At 46.3% G+C, this 14,531-nt stretch overlaps 1 protein-coding gene across 3 annotated transcripts in view; it reads left to right on the forward strand.

Moving 5' to 3' along the window:
• The first annotated feature begins 1,969 nt into the window (after window positions 1-1,969).
• The window catches only part of Sgms2 (sphingomyelin synthase 2), an 83,603-nt gene continuing 71,041 nt past the window's right edge, over window positions 1,970-14,531 (forward strand). For 2 of the 3 annotated variants that reach the window (XR_011371916.1, XM_070022408.1), the window contains exon 1: window positions 2,342-2,516. The gene's annotated coding sequence lies outside the window, so the exon portion shown is untranslated. Of the gene's footprint in view, window positions 2,029-2,341; window positions 2,517-14,531 lie in introns of those variants that run through there. The other variant, XM_070022409.1, reaches the window with a different exon arrangement.

Consider the following 14,531-nt stretch of genomic DNA (forward strand, 5'->3'; position numbering starts at 1 on the left):
TCTGCACAAAGGTTTTACTCCTAACTCCCTCTTGTATAATATTTGGGTCATGAAGCAGGGAGTAGGTGGTCTATTCACCCAAACTTGTCTATTGTATAGCTCCACATGTGAATCTTGACCCTCTGTTAGGCATAGATTGGACACTCAAATTTCTGGATTAGATCTATGGCTGCCTGCAAAAATAGTTGGCTTGAATTTCCATTTACTTTGACTGCACCCTAGCAAACCAATCCATTTGTTATTGCCTTCTGGGCAAAATGCCTGAAAGCTTTATAAAATTGAAAAGGAACTCCTTATTAAAAAGGAAAAGTGAATCTAAGGAAAAGAAAGCTCAATTGTTGGTGCTCTCTGCTGGGTTCTTACCTTTCTAGAGCTTTAAACAAGTGCATTTTTCCACAAGAAGGATGTTGAAACTTTTGGTTAATTTCAGGAGCAATTTCATTGGGGGAGGGGAAACTTGCATTGCGTCAACGGTGTACAACTGTCAGTCTGGGACTCTCTTTACCCATTTTCAGTCATCCCGCTTAATAACCATCACCTTTAATAGTCGTAGGCCGATGCTTGTTTATATAAACGGTATCTGCACAAGACACCCAGAGATATTTCTCTCTCTTTTTTTTTGTATGTCATGGGCCTGAACTCTGGGCCTGGGCACTGTCCCTCAGCTCTTCAGTTCAAGGCTAGCGTTCTACCACTTGAGCCACAGTGCCACTTCCGGCTTTTTCTGCTTATGTGGTGCAGAGGAATCGAACCCAGGGCCTCAGGCATGCAAGGCAAGCACTCTACCACTGAGCCACCTTCCCAGACAGGTATTTCTCATTTTTGTTGAGTATATGGAGCCACCCCTAAGCCAAGGCAATTCCTGAACACAAGAAGTACCCCCCTGGAAGGAGATATTCTCATAAACTATCTGTCAATTAAATTCAGCCTGTCATTCTAGCTACTGAGAAGGCTGAGATCTGAAGATCTTGGTCCAAAGCCACCTTGGGCGGGAAAGTCTATGAAACTATTATCTCCAATTAACTACCCCAAAGCTAGAATTGGAGCTGTGGCTCAAGTGGTGGAGATCCAGCCTTGAGGAGAAGAGCTAAAAGACAGCGCTCAAACCCTGAGTTCAAGCCCCAGTACCTGAACACACACACACAGACACACACAGACACACACAGACACACACACACACACACACACACACACACACACACACACCAATTAGACTAATTGCCTGCCTAGACCCTGTGAGTCTGCCATGATTGACTCTGAAAGCAACTCCAAGGAAATACAGGGCCTCGACCATTGTATTTAAGACGGCCACACCCCTTCTTCCCGCCCCTCGCCCCCCCCCAAAAAAACTCAAGCTGCAGAGATCATCAGAGAAAACCACCTAGTGTCTCAAAAGCTGCACAAGCGCAGTCTGTCAGCGTGAGCGGAGACCTGCTTCTTTCCATGTTTATTTTGGTTCCGGTTTCTTGTTGTCACTTAACGGGACAAATGGCAGGACGGTTACGCGGGGTTTCATTAACTCGGGGCATCCTTCCAGCTCACCTAGAGGTGCCACTGGGCGGATGGATGACTAACATTGCCAGGCGATCTTGTGACGTTTGGAAACCTATCCCCTTTGACCTGGGTCCGGGCAACACCCCGTGAATCAACACGGGGGCCCCGGGGGCCCACGCACGGGAGTGAGAAAGCAGTTTCAGAACCCCGCGGAGGTGCGGGGGGTGCTCGATCCCTCCCCCGCCCCACCCCTGAAAGTTCCAGGGAGTGGCACCCGAGGAACTTTCCCAGATTGAGCGCTGTCACCGCTCGGGGAGGTCTGCCCGCCCGGGCGCGCTCGGCTCTGCCTGGCCAGCGCGCAGCCCGACGGGGTTGGCTGTGCCAGGCCAAGCCCTTCCCTCCCTTCCCTGCATCCTTACGGAGCGGGGAGGGTCTCCGAGCCCGGAGATTGGCTTCTTTCAGAAGTCGCACCGGTTTGGCGAGCTCCGCTCCGTTCGGCGGGTAGAGAGGCGGCGGCGGCGGCGGGGCGCGTGGGTGAGTCACTGTTTGGACATGGAGAGGGCGGGCGAGGGTGTGCGAGAATGAATGATGTCAGGAGCGCGCGGGGCGCAGCGCGCAGGGCGCCGGGCCGCGCGCCGCGCGGGGCCGCGGTAAACACCGAGCCCGGAGCGAGCGAGCGAGCGAGCGTGCGCCGCGCTGCGCCGGGCCGCGGGGCTGAGCCGGCCCCGGGAGACCCCGCCCTCGGCGCGCACCGAGGCCTCCCTCCGCCGCCCCCAGCCCGGCCCCGCGGGCCGCCGAGTGCCGCCTCGCCGGGGGCGGCGGCCCCAGGTGCCACCCGCAGAGCCGGAGGACGAGACCCCGGGCAAACTTTCTCCGCGCTTAGGCCTGTGGGTGGAGCTGGTGGCTGCGGCTGCCGCAGCCGCTCGCCCGGTCCCTGGCCGATCCTCCCTTCCTTCCCCCCACCACACACCGGGAGCAAGTGCCTTCAATCCCGGAGCGTCGCCAGCCCCCGCCGCCAGCGGGTAAGGAGCGCGCCCGTCCCGGGCTGCAGGATCGTTAGTGGAGGGGACCCGGGCTGGGAGTCGGGGTGGGTGGGAGGGGTGGGGGGAGCCCCCATGTGGGCCGACGACCCGGGACCTCGTTGCTTCGGGTTTGATCTGCAGGCGGAGGTTGGCTGGGTGGGTGGCTGTGGACCTTGGGCTCATTCATTTGCAGCTCATTTCGGGTTTGGAAAGGCACAAGGTTAAACCACAGAGTCCAAAGCCACTCCGGACAATCAGGCTAAGGGCGTAAGTTGGAGTGTGGTGGGGGAGGAACTGTCCTTTTTTTAAGATTCCCCCCCCCCTTAAGAGGCACTTAGTGATGATGTGGGCACCGTAATAGCCCAGCTCCGGGCTGCCCACACGGAGAGCGTGGCTCTCGGGCGCTCCGCTCGCCTTCCCGGCGCACGCGGCGGCTCCGAGCGGAGCCCCGTGCCGTCCATCTGTAGGTAGGGAGCCCTGGTAACAACTTTCCAGGGCTCTTTTGTTTTTATGTATTGACCTTGCCATTCCTCTTTCCACTCTTACTTGCTCTAAAATGATCTTAAAATCCTTGTGACATAGGGGTTACAATTGGAATCGATTCAGCCCTTTAAAAACATTTTTTTTTTCTAATGCCACTGGGTTCGCGGTGCGTTTTGAACCATGCTTCACTTCTCCGGAATTGCTTTCTCTCCTTGGGCTTAGCTGTTAAAGCAAAGGGTCTTCGTGTGTATTAAAACACTCTGAACTATGAGAGCAACTTGGGATAACACCGGTGATTAAGTAAGGATTAATCATAAGAAGAGTGGGCAAAAGCACAAGAGATGTCTTATAAGGTCTGGTACCAAGTGGATACCAAAAACAAAAAAGTAACTATTTATGTATAAACACTAGCAGGTTACAGCCCGCTTAGGTAAAGAACAATTCATTTGCTTCTTTATAAACGGGGTGAGCTGAGAAACCCCTCAGGGTTGTGGATATCTGAGCTTTGCCTCCACCTGAGTTAAGTTGGAACTGCCACTCTCTCTTAAAGGTTAGAGCACTGGCCAGGTGACCAGCCAGGAATCTAACTTTACCCATACTTTTTTTTTTTCCTTTTAAAGAAGCAGTGCAAAATTTCCTTTCTGTAGCTCTTTCCGTGGTCTGCTGATACTCTGATTTCATAATGATCTCCTGGTTGAATTGTTTGAAACAAGTTAATATTTAATTTGGTTCTTTTAGTTTCGTTTTTAAAATCAAGCTGGTGGACTTTGGGAGCTTGGAGGGCAAGGGCTGGCTGGCTGGGTCACCTTTAGGCCACTGCTTCCTGGCCTCAGTTTCTCTTCCTTCCCTCCAAATAAAAGCTTAGGCCTTAACTTGGAAGAATTGAAAGCATTTGTTCTTATCATGTGTATGAAGATAACCTTGTTTAAGGTGTGTGCGAGAGCTGTGGTCCCCCGGAGACCTAAGCTTCCCCAGGTAATAATATTAGTAGTTGGACCCTGAGCAAGTTACTCACACTTTTGGCTGTTTGGGGATTTTAGACAAGATAGAAAGAAAAATAGGAAATAATCTTATATCTATTAAAATAGGCAATGAGATACAAATGAGAACTTTTTAAGGGTTAAGCTGAATTTTTTCCTTTTTTTACTCCCTCTCTTGCCCCTTTTCCCTCTCTCCTCTTTCCTTCCTTCATTTTTTTTCTTCCTTCTTTCCTTCCTTTTTGAGACAGTCTCACTATGTAGAAAGCACTATGGTGATGGTTAAGAAGACGACTACTTTTTTTTGTTGGTCGCGGGGCTTGAACTCTTGGCTCTGTGTCTCAGCTCTCCAGCTCAAGGCAAGCGCTCTACCACTTGAGCTACAGTGCCACTTCCGGTTTTCTGGTGGTTAATTTGAGATAAGAGTCTCTGTGACTTTTCTGTCCAGGCTGGCTTTGAACCGTGATCCTCAGATCTCAGCTTCCTGGGTAGCTAGGATTACAGTTGTGACCCACCAGCGCCTGGCAAGATGACCACTTTGTATGGATATAACCCTCATTGAATTGGTTCTGCTCAAAAGTAATATGTTGCTTCTGAAAACTTCTTTTTCTAATCGGGTAACAGGCCAGATACCAGTGACTTACACCCGTAATCCTAGCTACTCAGGAGACTAAGATCTGAGGATCAGAGTTCGAAGCCACCCCAGGCAAAAAAATGAGGGGAACAGATCAACTATTATCCCACAACCCAGAACGTCACCATATTATATCTCCCCATTGTTTCTCACCCATATGAGTGTGTAACACAAAAGCTAAAAAGTATTGAAGTACCCTGGGCTCCACAGTGCTAGCTGCTTGTAGAACTGTGCCTCGTCCTGTAATCCTTGCTCTCCTGTAATCCTATTCTCTTTTTACTGAGGAGAAACTATGGAAATTGTGCAACTTTCCTGAAGTTGTACGACTAGTAAATTATTCTCTACAAACCCATGTTTCTTTTCTACATACAATTTTTTAAACCTTTTTCCCACCCAAATATGGAATGGGAAGTGATTTTCAATGTTTACAATAATATCACCTCTTTACTTTAAGATTACACTATCTCTATGACACTAAGATACTCAAGATACCCTAAATACAGCACCATTTTTGGTCTTCTATTATATGGCTGCATCTTAAAGAAGGCCCTATTTGACACTTGGTTCTTTTTGAGACTTCGTGTGTGTGTGTGTGTGTGTGTGTGTGTGTGTCTTGGGGTTTTAAAGAAGGCCCTATTCGACACTTGGTTCTTTTTGAGACTGTGTGTGTGTGTGTGTGTGTGTGTGTGTGTGTGTGTGTGTGTGTGTGTGTGTGTGTGTGTGTGTGTGTGTGTGTGTGTGTGTGTGTGTGTGTGTGTGTGTGTGTGTGTGTGTGTGTGTGTGTGTGTGACTGGGTGCTATCACTGAGCTTTTATGCTCAAGGTTAGTACTCTACTACTTGAGCCACACCTCTAGCTTTTTGAGGAAGTTAATTGGAGATAACAGTCTCTTGGGCTTTCCTGCCCTGACTGGCTTCTAAGGGTCAATCTTCAGTTCTCAGCCGCCTGAGCAGCTAGAATTATAGGCATGAACCATTGGAATCAGCTGATTTCACTATTTTAAGCAGTTCAGTATCAACTTTCTTTCTAATTGCATCTTCCCACTGTGATTATATTCTATTATTTTGCATTTTAAAAATTCAACTAGTGTAACTGCCCTTAAAAAATTATCTTCAAGGGCTGGGAACGTGGCTCAATGGTAGAGCTCTTGCCTTGTATGCTTAAGGCCCTGGGTTCGATTCCTCAGCACCCCATAAGCAAAAAGAAAAAGAAAAAAGAAAAAAGCCAGAAGTGGCTCTGTGGCTCAAGTGGTAGAGTGCAAGCCTTGAGCTAAAGAGCTGAGGGACAGTGCCCAGGCCCAGAGTTCAGGCCCCACGACCGCCCCCCCCCCAAAAAAAATTATCTTCAAGTAGTTGTACAAAAAGGTTTCAATTCAAAGTATTAGTTTATACTAGAATGCATCTTGACCAATGTGACCCCTTCCATTCTCCCTCATCTCTCCTAATGCCATCCATCCCCTCAAATTACTTGGCTCCATTTTCACATGTGCATATTATGACAATGATTGCCCTCCTTTCCTCTTTTCATTTGTCTACCCCCCTCCTTGCCCTACCCCCTCTGAGAACATATGTTCTAGCTTCCTAGTATTCATTTTGTGAAACTGTGACTTGTTTACTATTGGAATCCTTCTTTTTAAAGACTACCTTCAGAATTGGAGTTTATGTTTATTAATTACTCATTTAATGCATTATGGAGGATCCAACCCAGGGCTTCACAAATGTTAAACACATTCTTTACACTGAGGCTCATGTCCAGCCTTGCTGCTTGCTTTTGGATGAGAGGGGTGGGGGAAGGGAGAGGGAGAGAGTGAGGGAGGGAGGAAGAGAAAAAGTGAGGGGGTAGAGACAGAGAGACAGGAGAGAGAGAGAATGTGTGTGTGTGTGTGTGTGTGTGTGTGTGTGTATGTATGTGTGAACAAACTCGGCCTCACACTCTTGTTTAGCTGGCACTCTACTACTTGAGCCACATCTCTATTTCCAGGGTGTTTTTTTTTTTTTTTTTTGCTGGTTACTTGGTGATAAGGCTCAGATTTGGCTGCCCAGGCTGACTCTGAACCTCCACCCTCAAATCTCTTCCCTCTGATTAGCTAGGGTTACAGGCATGAGCCACTGCTACCTGGCTAGAATGTAAAACTGTTCACCTCTGTTTTCCCTTGCTGTGTTTAAGATTTCATCTAGAAGATCAGCCCTTTCTGTGGAGCTGCCCAGCAGGGTAGTAGCTCCTTACACAAGGGATTAGCTTGTGAAAAGAGGACATTGGAGCTGGTTAAAGTACTGTTTGTGTTTTTATTATTAGCCATATAGCTAAATTTATTTTGTGAGGAAATATATCAGCATGGAGCTATGATAATTTTGCCAGGCAACTTTGAAAAAGCAACATTTTCTCTGCAGTTTACTTGCTCACTAAGAGGAAGAGAAAGTTAAGTATTTTCAGACAGTGCAATAATCAGATTTCACTAGGTTTAGAATGACTTGCATCCAGATTAAATTCATCTTTTGTTCACCATCTATTTAATCTCTTGAAAAACATACTATTGGTAAAGACATTGCTAAATGGTTTAAATAAAGTACAAGACTTTCCGTGAGCTAACTTTACTTATAAGTACAGAGCATTTATTCACTTAAGATTCTTAAATTTTAAGATAATGTCACCTCAGCTACTGTAATTCAAAATTTTAATTTTGCTTTGGGTTTATATTTCCATGTCTAGTGACAATTAATTTATCATTATGGTTTTAATAAATCATGTCTGGGTATGAGGGATGTGATATTCCACCTCGTCTTCAGATAATCAAATTGGTTATAATGACTTAAAATTCAAAGCAAAATTTAAAGAAATTGCTAATAGACAAAGTGTAAACAGGATGGGTTATTTTTTTTTTTTTTTTTAATTTTTTTATTGTAAAGATTCTATACAGAGGGTTACAGTTACATGAGTGGGGTAATGAGTACACTTCCTCTTGAACATTGTTACCCCCTCCATTGTTTTCTCCCTACCATCCCCTCCCTCCCTCCCTTCCCCAAGGTTCTTTTTTTTTTTTTTTTTTGATTGTGATTAAGTGATTACTTAATTTCCGGAAATTCACAGTATTGTGGAATAATGATGCTCATTTAAAGTCACACGTTCATTCTAACTTTCCTGGAGCAAATTGTCTATCACAGTCTGTAATATATAACGGTGTTCATATGTTATATACCATACACGTGATCAGCAGCATGGGGATATTTAGTAGTGGTTCAACCAGATGAGTGGGAGTTCTTTGTTTCTTAAGTCCTGTTAGTTTTGTCATATCACCTAACATTTTGGATTTATCATCCGCTTATCAGGGAGACCATGTACTGTTTGTCTCTTCGTTCTTGGCTTACCTCGCTCAACATGATTCCTTCTAGCTCCATCCATTTCCCTGCAAATGCCATTATTTTGTCATTTCTAATGGCTGCATAATATTCCATTGTGTATAGATACCACAATTTTTGGATCCATTCATCTGTGGTGGGGCATCTAGGTTGTTTCCATATCCTAGCTATTGTGAACAGTGCTGCAATAAACATGGAGGTGCACGTGTCCTTGTATATTGGTTCCTGTTGTTCAGGGTAGATGCCTAGAAGTGGTATGACTGGGTCGTAAGGGAGGTCAATCTTTAGCTTTCTAAGGACCCTCCAGACTGCTTTCCAAAGTGGTTGTATGAGTGTACATTCCCACCAGCAGTGTAATAGCGTTCCTCGTTCTCCACATCCCCTCCAGCATTTGTCGTTGGCTGATTTGTGGATGTGGGACATTCTGACTGGGGTAAGGTGGTATCTCAGGGTTGTCTTTATTTGCATTTCCTTCACCACCAGGGATGATGAACATTTCCTCATGTGTTTCTTTGCCATTTTTATTTCTTCATTTGAGAAGTCCCTCTTTAGTTCCCTTGCCCATTTAGTAATTGGTTTGTTAGGTTTGGGAGGGATTAGTTTCTTGAGTTCCCTGTATATACAGGATGTTAACCCCTTGTCTGATATATTGCTGGTAAATATTTTTTCCCAATTAGTTGGTTGTCTTTCTAGCTTGGTTGCGATAGCTTTATCTGTGCAGAAGCTTTTTATTTTAAGGTAGTCCCATTTGTCGAGTCTCTCTCCAATTTGTTGTGACCCTGGGACTCTGTTCAGGAAGTTCCTTCCTGTGCCTATTAGTTCAAGTGTCTCTCCTACTCTGTCCTGCAGTAGTTTCAGAGATTCAGGTTTAATGTTAAGGTCTTTAATCCATTTTGAGTTGATGTTGGTGCATGGTGATAGGCTGGGGTCCACTTTTAGTTTTCTGCATGTGGCTGCCCAGTTTTCCCAGCACCAGCGGTTGAAGAGGCTGTGTTTCTTCCATTGTATGTCTTTGGCTCCTTTGTCGAATATCAGCTGGCTGTAGGCCTGTGGATTTATTTCTGGATCTTCTATTCTGTTCCATTGGTCTTCGGGTCTGTTTTTGTGCCAGTACCATGCTGTCTTTGTTATTATAGCTCTGTAGTAGAGTTTGAAGTTCGGCATGGATAGCCCTCCCATATTGTCTTTATCCCCTAGAATTGTTTTGGCTATTCTAGGTCTTTTGTTGTTCCATATGAATTTTTGGACTGTTTTCTGTATTTCAGAGATGTACGTCATTGGGATTTTAATAGGAATTGCGTTGAATTTGTATATTAGTTTTGGAAGTATTACCATCTTTACTATATTAAGTCGGCCTATCCAGGAGCATGGGAGGTCTTTCCATTTCCTAGTGTCTTCTGCAATTTCTTTCTTTAACTTTTTATAGTTCTCATTAAATAGTTCTTTTACATCTTTGGTTAGGTTAATTCCTAAATATTTTATTTTTCGGGAGGTTATTGTGAATGGGGTTGCTCCCTTTATTTCCCTCTCTTCCTGTACATTATCAGTGTATAGGAAGGCAACTGATTTTTGTGGGTTTATTTTGTATCTCCTGAAGGCAACAGATGGATGGGTCTTGTTTTCTTATCCAGTCCTCAGTTCGTTTTCTTTTAATTGGTGAATTCAGCCCATTTATATTAAGAGAAAGTATAGAGAGATGCATTGTTGTCCCTGCCATTCCGTTTTCCTAAGTTTTTCTTTTTTCCTTTCCTCCTGTGCTTGCTCAGTTAGACTTTGAGTAACGCCTGTTTGGGGCAGGCCCCAGTTCCTGGCTGCTTTCTTCAGGTTGTGTCCCCCCTCTTAGAATTCTTTGTAATGCTGGCTTAATGTTTATGTATTCATTTAGTTTTTCTTTGCTATTAAAAGTTTTCAGTTCTCCATCAAATGTGAATGCTAGCTTTGCCGGGTAGATCAGTCTGGGTTGGCAGTTATTGGCTCTCAGGGCTCGTATGGTGCTTTCCCAGGCTTTTCTTGCATTCATTGTTTGTGTGGAGAGATCTGCAGTAATTCTTATTTTTTTCCCATTGTAGTATAGCTCCTTCTTCATTTTTGCTGCATGCAGGATTGTTTCCTTATTATTCAGATCTATCATTTTTACTATAATGTGTCTAGAAGTGTTTCTCCTGGGGTCTTGCTTGTTGGGTGTTCGATAAGCTTTTGTGATGTAGTTAAGATGGTCGTTTTTGAGGTGGGGAAAATTTTCATTGATTATATTGTTAAATAGGTGGTGCATTCCCTTGCTCTGGAATTCCTCACCTTCGTCCACTCCAATTATGCGAAGGTTAAATTTTTTAGCATTATCTGCTTGCTCTTGAATATCCCTTTGGTTTAATTTGAGTAATTTTTCCATATCTGTCACTTTTTGGTCCAGTTGGTGTATTCTGTCTTCTGTATCTGACACTCGACCTTCCATTTCATTCACTCTGTTGACAGTGGCTTCTATTGTGGTTTGCATGGAGGAAATGGATCCCTTTATGGATTCAATGTTGGTTCTCAGAGTACTGATCTCACCTCTCAATGAGGTATGCATTACCTCTAATTTGGCGTTTATCTCACTTCTTACTGAGGTTTGTGCAGCTTCTATTTTTGCATGCATCTCTTGTTTGATACCCTGTATCTCTTTGGATAGATCATCCTTGTGCTCTTTCAATTTCTGATCAATTTCTCGCTTTATTTCTTGAGTCATTGCCTCCAGCAACCCTTGGAAGTAGCCTTTGTCTTCCATTCCTGCTTTGCTCCCACTGGGGCTCTCCCCTGTGTGGCTGCTGGCTTTTGAGGTGAGCTTGCTGTCCTGGGTGGTAGTAAACCTTGTGATTTTTCTCTGTGATTTTCGCATGGAGGTTCAGGAGACTGCTCTTCAATTTTGTTTTGGTGTGTCTGTCTTTGCTTGGTTGCTGATTCTGTATTGGTAGAGAGAGTCTGTGCCTGATCTGGGTTCTGTTGGGAGCCTATTTCCAGCTGCTATTCTGTCTTACTTAGGATTCTCAGCTCTCTGCTGTAGATTGCTGGCAGTTCCCGCCTTTGGAAGGGTTGAGCAGCCTAGACTGCTTGTGTTTGCTCCTACGGGTGCTCTTGTGAAGAACAGATGCTCTGCATGCACTCTCCCAAATGCTGGAGTCTGCTATGGGCTCCTGATGTGTTTTTGTTTGTTTGTTTTGGGCTGGTTGTGGGCTTGAACTCTAGGTTTGGGTACTGTCCCTCAGCTTTTCAGCTCAAGGCTGGCACCCTACCGTTTGAGCCACAGCACCACTTCTGACCCTTTTTGCTTTTGTGATGCTGAGGAATCAGATCCAGGGCCTCATACATCCAAGACTATCACTCTATTGCTGAGCCGCCTTAACAGTCTGAGCTCCTGCTTACTATCAGGTGCTGGCAGCCTGTGTTGCCCAATTCCCAGTCTAGGGTATATGGGTGGAGTTTTGGTGGGGTTTGGGCTTCTCTTGTCCTGGGCCTCCAGGTCTTTTGTTGTCACAGGCGTGCTTCCCGGGGGAGTGTTGTTTCCTGGTTTTCTCCCCTCTGTTGAGGCGTATGCTCAGCTTTTTACTTCAATTGGGAGGAGTTGGTTGTGTTGTTCAGGCGCCGGATCCCCGGGCCTGGTTCCGGCCCCAGCCTGGAGCGCGCTTGTTAGGCCTGTGCTGATGTGTATACCACCTAGGTTATGCAGCCTGGAGCGCACTTGTTAGGCCTGTGCTGATGTGTATACCACCTAGGTTATACAGCCTGGGGGACACAGTTCAAATTTCTTCTACTGTTGGTAGTCTTGACCCAGGGGCGCTGTTCCTGGCTTGGGCATTTAAGCTCCCTTCCAGGGGTGCTCTTGCTCTAGCCTGGCCAGCTGAGTGTGCTCCACGGGCTGGTGGAGCTCTCAAACAGTTCCCAGTTTTAGTGGGTCCTGTGGTCCGGGTGTTGGGGTAGGGAGTCTAGGTCAGGGTCTGGGGATTCCCTCCAGCTCTGGTCTCCCTTGAGGGATACACTTCCCCTGTGGGGTACTCACCCTGGAGCTGGTTGTTTCTGTGTGGTGTAGGTCGTCAGTTGTTGTTGCAATCCGGGCTGGGTTGGGCGGTGGTGGCTCTGTGTGATTCTTTTCTGTCTCTGCCTCTGTCGAAGCTGTCGGGTCAAGAGTGTCCCCGCTCAGACAGCTTCTTCGCGGTACCTCTGGGGCCCGAGTGGCCCCGCCGGGTCGTTGCGATCGTGATCGGGCGGGCGGGTGGGTGGTCTGCAGACAGTTCCCTTTGCGCGCTGCTGGCGGTTTTGGCGGGATGGAACCTCTCTGCTCGGGTGGAGAGTGCCGGGTCGTTGCGATCGCGATCGGGCGGGCGCGCTGCTGGTGCCGAGCGGCTTTGGCGGGATGGAGCCTCTCTGCTCAGGTGGAGAGTGAGGGGTGGGGGTGGGATCCTCGTGGAGACTCCCGGCTGGTAGGCTTCTCTGTTCCTGGCGATCCGCTGTTCTGTAAACCAGTACCTGGTGCTGTGTCTCTTGGGGCTCCCGCAGCCCCCGCCGGGCCGGCTGGCCGGCGGCTTGGCGCACTGCCGCGCGGCCAGTAAAGGTTGGGGGAGGGGTCTTCGCTTTTCTTCTGAAATTCTTCTTTTCCTCTGTTTCTTTTTTGTTATTCTCCGCCTCTGGTTTTTCTCTGAGTGTTCGTCTTTTTGTTGTTGTCGGTCTCTTGGGGAGATTAAGCGTTGGAGCTCGAACTCTCTTTTTGGTTGGAGAGAGCTGTGGCGTTTCCCTACTGCCCCGTCGCCATCTTGGTCCCCCCTCCAGGATGGGTTATTTGCTGATTGTTTTCCCCATTTCTAAACTATCATTCACAGATTTGCTTATAACAACTTCAAATTCAGGTATAAGATACTCTGTTTTACATGAAGTTTGCTAACCTGATAGTGTAACTTTCAAGCAAAAATTTCTTTAAAAAAAAAAAAAGTATTAAGGGCTGGGATTGTGACTCAGTGGTAGGGTGCTTGCCTACCATGCATGGAGGCCTAAGTTCGATTCCTCAGTACCACATAAACAGAAAAAGCTGGAAGTGGAACTGTGGCTCAAGTGATAGAACACTAGCCTTGGGCATAGATACTCTCACGGACAGAATATGCCCTGAGTTCAAGCCCCAGTACCAGCAAAAAAAAGAAAAAGAAAAAAAGAAAAAGAAAACTATTAGCCAACAGATATATAATCTTTTCTTCTCTACACTTCATATCTGTGGGAGGGGGAGGGAGGGAGGGGGGTCGTGGGTGTGGTGTCAGTACTGGGGCTTGAACTCAGGACCTGGATTCTATCTCTTAGCTTTTTCTTTCAAAGCTGGTGCTCTACCACTTGAGCTGCAATTCTACTTCTGGTTAACTGGAGATAAGTGCCTCTTTGACTTTCCTGCCCAGTCTGGCTTCAACCTGGATCCTCGAATCTCAGCTTCCCCAGTAACTGGGACTATAAGCATGAGTGACCAGTGTCCAACACTGAATGAATGTACTATTAAGAAAAAAAAGGAGAAAGTCACATAAATTCAGGACCAGAGAAGCAGGAAAGAGCCAGCCGCGCTGCAAATAAGGGTTGGGGGAAGATGTCCCTGCATCCTTCAGATGAGATTAAATTTCCTCTGAGACTTGTTACTGCCTTGGTCGCCTCTACAGATGTATATTGCCACAGTGCAAAGATCACCAGAGATCAGGGCCAGCCTCTGGCAACGGTTGGAGGTGGCCAAAATACCTCCTTTGTCCGCCAAGATTACCTGGCCATACTTCCTTTGCCTCGGTGGTGCTGGTTGTGTTAGTATCTGAAGACAAAGTGCTATCCTTTTGAAACCCTGCCCTGCTCCCCTGTATGGGAAATTGGTTGACAAGTACGTGCCAAACACTGGAATTTAATCTTCTCTCTTTTCATTAAGATGCTTAGGAATGCAAACTACATGATAAGAATTAAACCTTTAAGCCTTTCTCCCCCACCCCCCACCCCCAATTGAGAATGCAGGGAGGGGCAGCCCAGCTGGAGAAAGTTGGGAATGTGCCTAAGGCACTATCTGAGTCCCTCTGGAAGGAGGTGGTCTCTTTCCTCACACCCTCTGGAGCTGCCTTCTCTTGTTACTCCCTGAGGTCTTCAGTGGTCCAGGAAGCCCTGGTCTGGGAGGGAAAGGAAGTCTTGGGGTCCAAGGCAATGATTTGCTCTGCTGAAGAGAATATCATCCTAGAAAGTACCTGTGCCCCAACATGCTCACACCACCTGGGCAGGTGTTGGAATTTTCCTTACCTGGAAATAACTAATTAGTAGTCTGAAACCACCTAGAAAACTCATGAACAAATATATATATATATATATATATATATATATATATATATATATATATATATATATATACACACACACACACACAAATATGTGTGTGTGTGTGTGTGTGTGTGTGTGTGTGTGTGTGTGTGTGTTTTATTCAAGGGGTAAGGAAGAGAGTCAAAAAAGGCAAATAAGTAGTTTTAGATTGTGGGCCATGGAACCAGTTGGAGAGCCAGAAAACAATGCTTCGACATCACAATGGATCCCTA

This window comes from Dipodomys merriami, unplaced genomic scaffold, assembly GCF_024711535.1.
Source record: "Dipodomys merriami isolate MVZ:Mamm:240054 unplaced genomic scaffold, mDipMer1.0.p SCAF_15, whole genome shotgun sequence".
Taxonomy (NCBI): Eukaryota; Metazoa; Chordata; class Mammalia; order Rodentia; family Heteromyidae; genus Dipodomys; species Dipodomys merriami.